Consider the following 14,325-nt stretch of genomic DNA (forward strand, 5'->3'; position numbering starts at 1 on the left):
TATACCACTTTGTAGTAGATTAAGTACCTGTAATTTTAATGATAGAAAATTATGTATACAGCATATGATAAAACCTACTAAATAATAGAGCTATACCAAATTTTAGAATTATAGTATTAACAGCAGCCAATACAAGTTCCATTAAAGTTACAGTTCAGAGGTAACGATGTACCAAGCATTCAAGCGAGCTGAAACTACTTCTGTGATTTCAAATAACTTACCAGAATGCAGGTAAAAATTAAGAAGACTAAATTAATTCATAAATTTGTTATTAAAAGTTGTGTGTTCAAGAAAGCGGTCTTTCAGTGGCTGCTGCTGTGTGCGTAAGGCAGATGACAGCAGATGTTCCCTTGGCTGTCTGCTGCGGCACATATATAAAATACAGCCCGAGAGACAGGAACAAGGTTCAGTCCGCACTCAGCCACTGCAGGATCCGCATCTGATAAATGTCAGATTGCGCTCTGCCTCGGATGATGTCAGAGACAGACTGTGGCAAAACACTTATTTTCTGTAATAACTAATAGTGAACTCGTGACGACTGTACACCATCCTGGATCGCTTAGATTTTGCTAAAGTGTTGAGTGGTACTTAAGATAGGTGAATAAATTAGTGAATTCAATATGAAGTGAAGTAGAGGTTGGAAAATAAATTAAAAACTTAGTTTAGTTTGGAAGAGTTGCACACTGTCAAACAGGAGGCAGAGCAGCAGAGGCAATGACAGTGAAGTCAGCACGTTCAGGACAAGCCATCGCCCTCCCCACGTAAGCGGAAGCTGTCGATTCAGCCATCAGGGCATCGCCCGACCGGCTCACGTGTTTCTCAATTGTCACATGTGATCAAAGGCCCTCGCCTACACCCCAAGAGCCAATGACCGACGTTAAGAAGATTCTACGAGAAGCTTTTCAACGTGACAGAAGAGGCAATGACCGTGAAGTCGTTCACCTCCAGTGAACTGAAGTGAATAAATACGCGAGACGCAGTGGGCCCGACAGGAGTAGTCTTCAGTTCAGTCTCGTTTCGAGTTCAGTTACAGTACAGTTCAGTCGGTGCTGAAGACCGTCATGCAGGAAGAGACTACATCGTACACAGAAGCACCAAGTCCACCGCTGTAATGGAATAGCAAGCAGCAGCCTCGCCGCCAGAAGTCAGAAGTTAGAAGGTATTTGAAGACTGATTTTTACGTACCCGGGTGACTCGTGATGACGGGAAGGAGACGGCCTCACATCAGCAGTCACCTGTGAGCTAATGATGAAGATTTGTCAGCCGAAGACTGGCAAGCTGGAGTCCGTTGTTCGAGTCCGGGACACTGGCCTTCCCCCACCGCACCGTTCCGCTGGCCGACGCACAACACACGCGGCCGCATAGAGAAGAGAAACACTGGGACGCCACATCCAAGGTATCACCATCCGATTCACGACTTCGTTCTCAATAATTAAACGGGCCACCTCATGAGGCCTGTCTCCAGTCAACTGGGCGAAACAGCGATACGATATATACACCGCCAGGTGTAATCAGACGCCGCCACCCACGCAGCAGAAGGCTTCGCAAATGACATAGCTGCCGCTCTCCCAGCCAGAACAATCCAGTAAGGAAACCATTGTACAAAACTTTCAATAAAGTTATCTTATGTAAAAATGCTGTTTCATTCTACCTCACACCCGAGCCAAGGAAGAACCCACCCAGCCCACATGTTGTTAAGAGAGAAAAAGTAATTTATTTAGTGTTTTTCACCCTGACATAATGCTTTAGAATCAAATGCCCTTTGCAGTAATGCTCATCCTGACAATTGCCTAGCATCAAAAGAGAAAACCCAGTTACAAAAGTAACTGTTAGTGTGCTGTCTGTGAATAATTACAAATCTGCATGGCAAGTGATGACTGTTATTTCCACTTTTGTGGTGAGCATTTATTTCGAACATTTGAGTATTAGTACTCAGAGCAAAAGATAACTTGGTAGGAACATGATGTAGAGGTCGCCTCTGAACTCATAATAGTGCTGTTTAGGATAGAAAGATTTAATGTCAATTGAACACAGTGACTTTCACAATGTTGTAAGTGAGATACTTTACTCAATATATGTATGAACGAGAACTTTATACCTTCATTTATAATCATAGTCCTGATTCCACTACGCAGAAAGAGAATAGAAACATTTCTTTCACTGGGATGGACCAGACTGTGACCATGCAGAGTGGAAACTATGATCAATATGTTCTCAATCACTTTCTGGCTGATCACAAAAATAGTTTCCAGACTTGCATGAGAAAGACAGCAAAGACAAATAAACCATCTTCATATTTAACCCGCTGCCCCACAACCTGGACATCTTGCACCATACACTATGTGATCAAAAGTATCCGGACACGTGGCTGAAAATGACTTACAAGTTCGTGGTACCGTCCATCGGTAATGCTGAAATTCAATATGCTGTTGGCCCACCCTTAGCCTTGATGACAGCTTCCACCACTCCCGCCAGCATACTTTCAATCAGGTGCTGGAAGGTTTCTTGGGGTATGGCAGCCATTCTTCGCGGCATGCTGCACTAAGGAGAAGTATCGGTGTTGGTCGATGAGGCCTGGCACAAAGTAGGTGATCCAAAACATCCCAAAGGTGTTCTACACGATTCAGGTCGGAACCCTGTGCAGACCAGTCCATTACAGGGATGTTATTGTCCTTTAACCAATCCGCCACAGCCCGGGTGTTATGAAAAGGTGCTCAGTCGTGTTGAAAGATGCAATCGCCATCCCCGAATTGCTCTTCAACAGTGCCACGCAAAACAACTAGGGGTGAAAGCCCCATCCATGAAAAACATGACCATACTATAACACCATCACCTCCGAATTTTACTGTTGGCACTACACATGCTGGCAGGTGACGCTCACCGGGCATTCGCCATACACACACCTTGCCATCAGATCGCCACATTGTGTACCGTGACTCGTCACTCCACACAACGTTTTTTCACCATTCAATCATCCAATGTTTACACTCCTTACATCAAGCGAGGTGTCGTTTGGCATTTACTGGCGTGTTGTGTGGCTTAGGAGCATCCGCTCGACCATGAAATCCAAGTTTTCTCACATCCCGTGTAACTTTCATAGTACTTGCAGTGGATCCTGATGCAGTTTGGAATTCCTGCGTGATGGTCCAGATAGATGTCTGCCTATTACACATTACGACCCTCTTTAACTGTCAGCAGTCTCTGTCAGTCAACAGACGAGGTCGGACTGTAAGCTTTTGTGCTGTACATGTCCCTTCATGTTTCAATTTCACTGTCACATTGGTAACAGCGGACCTAGGGATGAATAGGAGTGTGGAAATCTCGCATACAGATGTATGACACAAGTGACATCCAATCACCTGACCACGTTCGAAGTCCATTAGTTCCGCGGAGCGCCCCATTCTGCTCTCTCATGATGTCTAATGACTACTGAGGTCACTGATATAGAGTACCTGGCAGTAAGTGGCACCATAATGCACCTAATATGAAAAACTTATGTTTTTGGAGGTGTCATGATATTTTTGATCACATAGTGTACTATCCACTGGATACATCTAACCAATAACAATAAAGGCACTTTGGGAGTCGGAGCAAATGAGGCATTTTTTGCCACAATGTCATCTAATCTACTCCAGTGCTACCAGGACATCAAACAATTTTGCACAGCCAACTGAAAAATGCTCTGAAAGCCCTGTCGTAAGAATAAATTTGGGGAACACGATGGAGCAATGGATAAAGTACCCCTGCTTAAACCTATCAGTGTGAACACTAATAAAACCCAAGTGGCAGTTTTAGATCTCATAAAATTTAGTTTCAAGAAATACAATCTGGGATAAAATTCTTTCTGTACTCAGGAGATTCTAAAATTAACTTGGTCCTCCTTAGAGTCAGAGGGTCCCCTACACCATCCCTTGTTTTGGAGCTTAATGGCATCCACTTGTAATAACTCAAGGTTCTTCCTTGCATGGATTCCAAATGAGCTTGTTGAGTAGGACTGTTAAGGAATAGACAATCCTGCAACAGCCAGGCAACACAAATGGATGCCCACAATTTTTGAACAGAGAGGCCCCGAATGATTGGCATACCATGACGAAGAGCCTTCGAATGGACAATGCAGGCTCACTAGTCTGTGCACACAAGAAAGAAATGAATGGACAGTGGAGGCTCACTAGTCTTTGCACACATGCTAGAAACAAGATTTGTTTGATAAGCCCTTGTTGACAGACTAATACTACTGTAAGTGAACCGCATTCAGCATTTTGAGGGACGGGAGTCTTGCTGATCCACAAATCTGGCACCTGTATTCAAGCTGGGGCCACACAAATTCTTTATAAAATTTGAGCATTCATGCCCTGTCTGCCTCCCAAGACGTATAACTGGGACATCTGTGAATGTTTAAAGCTAGAGTATTTTAAGGTGTGGCAGCCATATCAGTCCATCATCAAAAGTTGGGTCCAGGTTTTTCACCTCTACTGAAGAATTGTTTCCCAATTTTAAAACAGGAAAACTAACAAGAGAGTACGAGTGACTAAGACCAACAGAAACACTTTTCTCCCAAAGTGAACATGAAATCTGTGGTGTTAACCCATTCCTCAAACTACCTAATCATCAAAACTGTGAGTGTCAGGCAGCAAGGTTTGAAGATGCAGAGAAGATGAAGACATCCAGGAACAAGGAACATTGTGCAGAATTCCTTACAATGGACACAATACTGTTAATCATGTGGTGAATGCGACTGCATCTGAGACACTCCCTGAGGGAAGCCATTTTCCTGCTTAAAATGCTCATTCAGGATGTTCTTGACACTGTATCTAAAATACCTTTCCGTTTGGAGTGTTACATGACAAAACAAGTATTGAAACATGAGAGTACAATTTTGTGTGGAAGTGTCACCAGTTACAGCTGGGAAGCATAAACATTTCAACACTCTTACTGGGTTCCAAAGACGGCTACCTTGACACACTTAAGACACACAAATGAATTAATGACATTAGCTGCCAGCGAGCATTGATTAAATCAATGGTGAAAGATGAAAATTTGTAGCGGATTGGGGTTCAAACCGAGTCTCCTGTTTACTAGGCTGATGTGCTGACCACAGCGCCATCTGGACACAGTGGTCATTGCAACTGCATGGACCACCCTCACACATCTCCTGTCAGCCTCAGATTCTCAATTTATCCTCACCCTACTAATATAATGCCCCTTGCCCATTATCCTCATTACTAGTGGGCAAGAGGCACTGTATCAATAGTGTGTGGATAAGTTGAGAATCTGAGGCAGACGGGAAGTGTGTCAGGGTAGCCCATGAAGCTGCTATGACTTCTGTGTCTGGATGGCGCAGCGATCAGTACATCTGTCTAGTAAGTGGGAGACTGGGTTTGAATACCAGTCCAGCAAACATTTTCAACTTTCGTCACTGATTTAATCAACACTCACTGGCAACCAGTATCATAGTTAATGTCTGTCTTGATTCATAGTGGTTGCAGGATCAAACAACACAGATACTCTTACGAGTGACAGCAAGTGACTAGGCAGAAAATGGTTCAAATAGTGCAGACTGAACCATCTTCGTTACTCCTGTCACATTAGATAAGAGACTCTGAGTGGTATGCAGCAACATCTAGCAGAAGTTTGATGAAGCGGTACATACACTGTAACAAACTTGTTAAGCAAATGCGGTGGAACTGCAGACCACTGACAATTCAGGAAGAACAGAATCAATTCGGTCATTACGAGTGATGCCAGAGCAAAACGCCTCGGTGACAAAAATACTGAACTCCCGCTAGCTTTGCCCAGTCTAGAGGGCAGTCTATCTGTAGGATCGATTGCATTCATGTTGTTTGTACTCATTTCTCTGGTAATGGTATGATAACATCTCGTGTGTGAGAATGTTCTAGTTCAGCATTCAGCACGACTAAAGGCATCTGACATTGCAGTCCAACTGAGGTGGCAATGTGGGCACAGCAATTTGGGAAAGACTAAGTATTCCCTGAAAACAAGGTGTGAATCAAAACATGCGCATCATGGGCACTGCCACTTCCAAGCAGAGCTACCAACAAGGTGTGCCTCTCGCACCAGCAGGCAGCAAAAACACAGCATCAGCGTGTCATCGACTTCCACTCTGAGCTGATGCAGCATCCTTGACATTCATGAGTCCACTACTGGATTCAGCGGATTCTTCTCCAGATTATGTAGCCACCAGTCGACATAGAAGAAGCAACAATTACTCATATTTTCAGTAATAAATGGAATAATCTTGAATACAGTTTTATTGTGTCTAACGATGCCGCAACGGTCCTCGGTCTGCATCCTGACAAATTAGTAGGGGTTCCCAGTCTGCAGAGGGCACCACCTACAAAATGGTGTACAGAAGTGCTCCAGTCCAGTGCCAGTAAGAGTTGAGTGCCCTCCAATGATCAACAGTGACAGAGTATGAGTCAAAGAGAAGAGAGTTATTTGTTCCCGAAAGAAAAACTATATTCTTTGATATGTCCAGGTTAGGACTTGAAGACTTTGAAGTAACATTGCATAGACTAAGAGAACTGGCAGATTTATCACAGTTCAAGAATAACAGTTGACAAGGCAATCTTGTTTCGATATTTTGCAAAATCTGTAATGTAATGGAACATAGTGCACTGAGTGACAGATTTGTACCAACAACTGTACTACTTGTAGAAAGTACGGTCACATGACAGGCAATTGTTCAGAGCATTGTCGATAAATGACTAGAGATGTGAATTAAACGTAACCATTTCTTTTTTGCAACTGTGGTTATTGATTTATTGTCGGAACTAATAAGAGGTTGATTCATCTAAAAAAGGGAAATCAAAATTGCACAAACACAAGCAGCTAGTACTAACAAGGTGATAGATGCTCTCACAGAGCAAGTTTCTCAATTGCTGGAGGATAATTAACACCAGAAAACACTTAACAAATAGCTAATGCACCAAGTGCAATCTTTATTGGCAGAACGACAACCTCGACCAGGTTTGTGTTAGGCTAAAATAATAGTAAGTGCTCCTTAGTCATTCACTGATTCTTCAGAGGCAAAATAACAACTCCCTTCTGACAAAACAACCGAGCATGTTACGTCTTTACGAACAATGTATTATCCATGGCCAGGTTAAGTAGCTGGTCAGACGAAACATGTTGCTGATGGCATACATAACATGGGCGAGGCAAAAACCTATACCTTTTATCATGATGACCTTTGTAAAGTATCCACATTCAGTGAATTAGCAGTCTGCATCAGAGGTACAGAAAACAGAACAGTACACGGTGTTTTAGTGAGAAGTTCAACAGTTTAACACAGAAGGCAAATGAAACAGCGAAATCATTCTTTGACAGGATATGCAAAAGTATTGCACAGAATTATGAGCTGATGTGCAAGCCAGATGCAGACAGTCTTGCTCAAAGAAGTGGAAAATAAAGCATAGAAAATGTTTCTCAGAGGCATTGACCCAGATTTTTCAAGACAGGTATGAACGGAGAATCCTGAGAGTTTAGCCATGGCACTTTGCATTGCTATGTATTTCCAATAGGGGACAGCACAGCTAGGATCCATACCAAATAGAAAATATTAAGATGCAGTAAATGATGTTATCATTATGGTCATCAGGGTCATTTAAAGGCACAGTGCGCCAACCAAACTGTTATAAATGCCAACAGTACTGGCTTACGGTTCGGGATTGTGAATCTAGGAAACAGGGCAAGTACATTGTGAAAAAGGAACAGTTAAAATGCCTTCTATTGGGAAGTGTTCCCAGTAATTCACAGTACTGTTAAAACTGTACACACAGAAATGGATTGCTGCTTGATGGCTTGCATAAATAAGTAGTAGTATAAGGTTTTAGTACATACCAGGGTACACTTATCAGTTCTGAGTCTGGACCTCATGGGCAAGAGAGAGAGAAAATGGCAAGATACAGACTGTGTGTAGTTGGAGATGACAAAATACATTCAGTGGAAAAAAACAGCTCAAGTATAGAGTAGGAAACAGGTGGTTTCAGGAGCAAATGGAAGTTTTGCCAACTGTGGGGCAGGGATTAGTATAGATAGTGATGTGGGCCAGGCGAATGCCCAGTGGGCAGGACATTTATAAATTGGCATTTGCCCAAGCAGTTTCAACACACAAAATCTCGGCATTTATAAAAAAAGTACTTTTTAAACTTTTTACTGCTAGAAAGTATTATTTACAACTAAAATAAGAGATGGGACAATACTCTTGATATTAAAAGGTTAGGAAATGTTTACCCTTAAGCCTACATGTATCACTGCCTCTATTACCATTCCAACCTACTGTACGAAGAAAAGGGTGTTGCTGACAGCTGCTTATCATTTATAATGTTACCAGTTATACTCTTCACTTTCTCTCTCTCTCTCCCACGCTCTCCCTCTCCCCCCCCCCCCCCCACACACACACACACACTGAATTGAACAGCTGTGTAGTGATAAGCCAGTATAAACAATACATTATCCTTAGATCAATGCTTTATAATGTAAAACAATTTGTATCCATATCAAAGCTCTGAATATTATTGAAGAATGATTAATGATAATAGAATCATTACTGACAATAAATGTATTCTTAAATGTTAAATTGTTTTCAATGACAAAAGAAATGCTTTACTGTCAGATGTAACAACATTTGAGATGGACTATAGTTTTCTATTCTGCTCCTTTCTTTATATACTTTTGTATGAATGCACTGCTATGAAGATAGAACGAGAACACTAACATGGATTTAATAACAAAGAATTGATGCCCACCTTGCAGCTAATCATCTTGATTCAGCAGTACAAAGTAGTAACCTGAAGCCTATTGGGATGCTGAGTTATCCCCTCTTGTAACTGTAATCTATGTCATAGATCCCTCAAACACAAAAGCCATGCCCAGTTCTTGGAGGGGGGAGGGGGGGGGGGGAGCACATGTCACACCCATCTACAAGAAGGGTGGTAGAAGTGATCCACAAAACTACCATCCAATATTCTTGACACCAATTTGTTGTGGAATCTTAGAATATTTACAAAAAAATGGCTCTGAGCACTATGGGACTCAACTGCTGTGGTCATAAGTCCCCTAGAATATTTACATTTTGAGCTCAAACACGATGAGGTATCCTGAACAGAATGACCTTCTCAATGGCAACCAGCATGGATTCTGAAAACACTGATCATGTTAAACCTAACTCACACTTCTCTCACAACAGATACTGAAAGCTTTGGATCAGGGCATTCATGTAGCTGCAGTATTTCTCGTTTCCCAAAAAGCATGTGACATAAGACCACACCTACACTTATTGTCAAAAGTTTGATCATACAGGGTATCAAGTGAAACTTGTGACTGGAATGAGGACTCTCTGGTAGGGAGGACACAAGTGTGTTATCTTGGATGGAGAGTAGGAAACTATGCCGTTTTGCAGATGATGCAGTGATCCATAATGAAGTACTATCTGAAAGAAGCTGCATAAATATTAAGTCAGATCTTGATATGATTTCAAGGTGGTGAAAAGATTGTCAACTTGCTTTAAATGTTCAGAAATGTAAAATTGTGCACTTCACAAAACAAAAAGTGTAGTATCCTAAGGCTTCAATATCAGTCACTGTTGGAATTGGCCAACTCGTAGAAATACCTGTGTATAACACTTTGTACGGATATGTAATGACATGATCACGCAAGTTCAGTTGTGGGTAAAGCAGGTGGTGGACTTGAGTTTATTGGTGGAATACTGGATAAGTGAAATGAGTCTACAAAGGAGATTGCTTACTTATCACTCGTGTGACTGGTTCTAGATTATAGCTTAAGTGTATGGGACCTGTACCAAACAGGATTAACATGAGATATTTAATGTATACAGAGAAGGGAAGCACAAATGGTCACAGGATTGTTTGATCCATGGGAGAGTGCCACAGAGATACTAAAGGGACTCAACTAGTAGACTCTTTAAGACAGACGTAAGCTATTCCAAGAAAGTGTGTTAACAAAGTTTCAAGAATCAAGAAAGAGTGTTAACAAAGTTTCAAGAATCAAGAAAGTGTATTAACAAAGTTTCAAGAATCGGCTTTAAATAGTGACTCTAGAAATATACTACAACCCCCTACGTATCTCACATAGGGATCGTGAGGATAAGATTAGAATAATTACTACACACATAGAGGTATTCAAACAATCATTCTTCCTGTGCTCCAGATGTGAATGGAATGGGAAGAAAGCCTAGCAACTGGTACAATGGGATGTACCCTCTGCCATGCACCTCATGGCAGTTTGCAGAGTACAGATGTAGATGCAAATGTAGATATGTTCTCTAGAATCTCAAAACTAACTTTAATTCTACAAGTAGTGCAAAAACAGCTAATGATTCTCACAAGCTTACCTGAAAAGTGGAAAATAAGGAAAATAATTAACAAACTTAATGCTCTTAATTGCAAAAAAAATAAATAAATAAATAAATAAATTTTAAAAGAAAAATGGTTTATGGAAGGTCCAAACCCAACACCAGGGAAATGTTTATCAACAGAAACTGTCATATCTATTCTTATTTTATTGAAACGATAAAGATAGCCAGGAAAAGCCAGCTGTTATTGGGTGCATGATGATTACAGAACCTAATGGAAGAAAAACAAAAACATCAAAAAGATTTATTTTGTGCAACCTCAAAGCAGCTTACAAACACTTTAAGCGCAAGTTCAAATGGTTCAAATGGTTCTGAGCACTATGGGACTCAACTGCTGTGGTCATAAGTCCCCTAGAACTTAGAACTACTTAAACCTAACTACCCTAAGGACATCACACACATCCATGCCCAAGGCACGATTCGAACCTGCGACCGTAGCGGTCGTGCGGTTCCAGACTGTAGCGCCTTTAACCGCTCGGCCACTCCGGCCGGCTAAGCACAAGTTACCTAACATAAAAATAGGTTTCATTAAACCTGCTGAGTTGGGCGAAAGCATTGTGTATTAAATGGACAAAGTGGCATACAGCAATCTGTTTGTGTGTGTACAATTCACCAAAACCTAAAATTAATGATAGTGAATGTCAACTAAATGCAGTAACAAATAGCAACTTAAACAATTACAAGCTATGCATTGCAACCCATCATCAATAGATTGCACTATAGGAACCTGTGAATATTGCCCAGGAGAAACTGTAATATGTTAAATGTTACAAGACTCTTTTGATGAAAATTTAATTGAACAAGTTGTATTCTGCCAATGGAAGTCAGTTGACTGTAGTAATCTGGAAATCATACAAAAAAACTGTGGTGTCACCGCCAGACACCACATTTGCTAGGTGGTAGCCTTTAAATCGGCCGCGGTCCGTTAGTATACGTCGGACCCGCGTGTCGCCACTATCAGTGATTGCAGACCGAGCGCCGCCACACGGCAGGTCTAGAGAGACTTCCTAGCACTCGCCCCAGTTGTACAGCCGACTTTGCTAGCGATGGTTCACTGACAAACTACGCTCTCATTTGCCGAGACGATAGTTAGCATAGCCTTCAGCTACGTCATTTGCTACGACCTAGCAAGGCGCCATTACCAGTTACTATTGATGCTGTAAAACATGTACCGTCAAGAGCGATGTTCACCAATTATGGATTAAAGTTAAGTATTCCAGCAGCTACGTACTTTTTTTGCTAGTCTGATTTCCTTGACCTGTTCCAGACCTCACGCCAGCCTGCGTGAGCTAAAACGTGTGCCTTTCGGCTTCCTCTCATAGTGGGTTGGCTCTCTTGCCAATCCACAACAAAAACTTCAGTAGAATTTATAGATTTATTCTGTAGTAACATGTCCTCTTTGGTTCAGCATGACTTCATTCCCAAGAAACAAAGAGCATTCCTTAACTCCCCAAAAGAAAATCTTAACGAATCTGAATTTGTTAGACCTGATTTTTAAGGAAATTATAGTCTAGTTCTACAGGAAGAAGCTTAGAGTTACCACTGAACAAGCCAACAAATTATTATACATCACAAACAGGAAGACAAAACTGAGTATGTGACCTTTGTCATTGTTTCTGATTGCCTAGATCACAACACAATTGCTGTTTACGCCTTTCAAACGAAGCTTATTTCATATCTAACAAATTTCAAAATCTTCCAAAAAGCTTTTAGGAGGGGGAAATTTTGTCCAATTCCTTTCCTTCCTCCTGATCACTAAAAACACATTCAGATTCATGACTGCTTTATCCCCTTTACTAAATTCAATCAGATTATCATGAGGATTAGCCTCCCTCAGTCTTTTGGATGAGTGGTTTCGAATACTCCAAGACAATATTATGTGTACTTGATTCACTGTGATGGTTCCATGAGCAGCTAGGGATACAAAGAACCAACCAGACAGAGTCCTGCTTTCCTGGATAAGCCTTAAGTGCCCCTCCCCCTCCCCACTCAACAGTCAATAATATTGTGCAATCTTTTTAAAGTTCTCCCTAGACTGCTCAATAATGTTGTGGTCTGCAGTGTGAAACGATGGACTACAAAGTCACTGCTGCTGTGATAATTGCTCTACTTTGTTGCAAACTGAAAAAGAAAAGTAGATGGATGAAAAACTGATACTAGGAACATCAAAGATTCACTCATGAAAACTTGTCAAGAGGGTTTAGGCTGAGTGGGTGAATAAAAATATAATAAGCTTTTACAAGTTGATGGTCCAACATTTTGTACATAAATGGAAATGATTGCCCCATGATCAAAACACTACATTGAGACACAGTTCCATCAAGTCAGTGCTTATCTGTTATGATAGGATACCCTGCTAACATCAATTCTTTCAAAAACTTGAAATTTACAAATGCAGTTTCATCTCAAAGTATTAGAGACATGCTAAAAATAAAAGACTTCAGATTTTTTATGTGAAAACTCTAAAAGTTAATAAACCAAACTTTATTAACATTCCACATCTTTATTCTTCACGTCTACATATTTATTTCGCAACACTGTCACCTCGCGATGAACACATTTCTCCCAATGAGAGACCAGTTTGTTGATACCGTCAATGTAGTATGTTTGACACTGTCAATGGGGCCACAACCTTACCTCTGCTTGCACCACTTCATCACTGTCACAGTGGAGTTCTTGAAAGTGTTCTTTATGGTTTGGAAACCGGTTAAAATTGGATGGGGCCAAGTCGGGACTGTATGGAGGATGATCGATATGTTGTGATGGGCCCTTATTTTTTTCTGAGGACAAGAATGGCCATGTGATTATAGTTACATTGAATCTTTACAATGCCATGCTTAGGACCTTTGTTGTGCAAAAGCTACAGAGATTTCCACACATACGTGACACAGCTTGATTTCAACAAGATGGATTAATGTCACAGACAGCATGAATATTGATGGCTGCTGTACGTCAGTTCTCTGGGGAACATATAATTTCGAGAAATTGTAACATCCGATGGCCTCCCAGATCTCCTGATCTGTATGTTTGTGATTTCGTTTTGTGAAGTCACCTTAAAAGCAAAGGTTTCTTAGTCAACCTGCTACAATGGAAGAATTGAAAGCCAAGATCTGAGAAGCAATTGTCAAAATTCTAGTCGAGATGTCACGTCAAACTGTGAATGGTGTAATGAAAGAAACTACAAGAATGTTTGCATAGAGGAGATGATCTGCAAAATGTCATCTTCAAAAAGTATGTTGTACTGTATGCATTCTAAAATGACTATTTTTACTATTAAATGAAATAAACAATTTTTTTAATTTTTTAAAATTTGTTTTCATGTGATTATTTAATTTTCAAAATTTTCCATTTCTCTGAATCACCCTGTACAAACACTTTTTCAGTACACAACAATAACAACAACAAAGTATTGTAGAAATAGTTATGGAAACATGCCATGCAATAACACATGCACTAAGGGATTATATTCAGGTAGGTCATGTATACAAGTGCATAAATATCTACATACATTTTATTCATTATTTCCATTTTTTATGTCAATATGAATAAGAGTGCAAAAGCTCTACATTATTAAAGAAACAGAAGCATAATGAAAGATTGCTAAGAGACTTTACTCACAAAATACAGGGTACGGTATCTCACAACCACAAAGGAAGATGTGTTAAAAAACATTTAATCCTTTAAAGTGGAATTCTTGGAAAGGGGTGAAACAAATAACAGATTCCAGAAAAAGTGGTGCAGGCTCCGATGGAGCATTAGAATCTACTTTGTAGTATTTCAACAAAAATGCCATAAATGCACTAGTTAATTTGTGAAAAATATCACGCTGCATGTTCTGCACATACTGTTGCAGTCTCCTGAGGACTTGATGCTGTTGATGCAGATGCAGAGCCCAAAATTGTGGCTGAGGGCTGTGGCTGTATCTCTACACT

General features: G+C 40.7%; 1 protein-coding gene across 1 annotated transcript in view; it reads right to left on the reverse strand.

Annotated features, from left to right (window-relative positions):
• LOC126198090 (uncharacterized) overlaps positions 1-14,325 on the reverse strand; it is a 121,938-nt gene that overhangs the window by 69,800 nt on the left and 37,813 nt on the right. The window lies entirely within an intron of this gene.

This window comes from Schistocerca nitens, chromosome 1 (genome assembly GCF_023898315.1).
Source record: "Schistocerca nitens isolate TAMUIC-IGC-003100 chromosome 1, iqSchNite1.1, whole genome shotgun sequence".
NCBI classification, from domain to species: Eukaryota; Metazoa; Arthropoda; class Insecta; order Orthoptera; family Acrididae; genus Schistocerca; species Schistocerca nitens.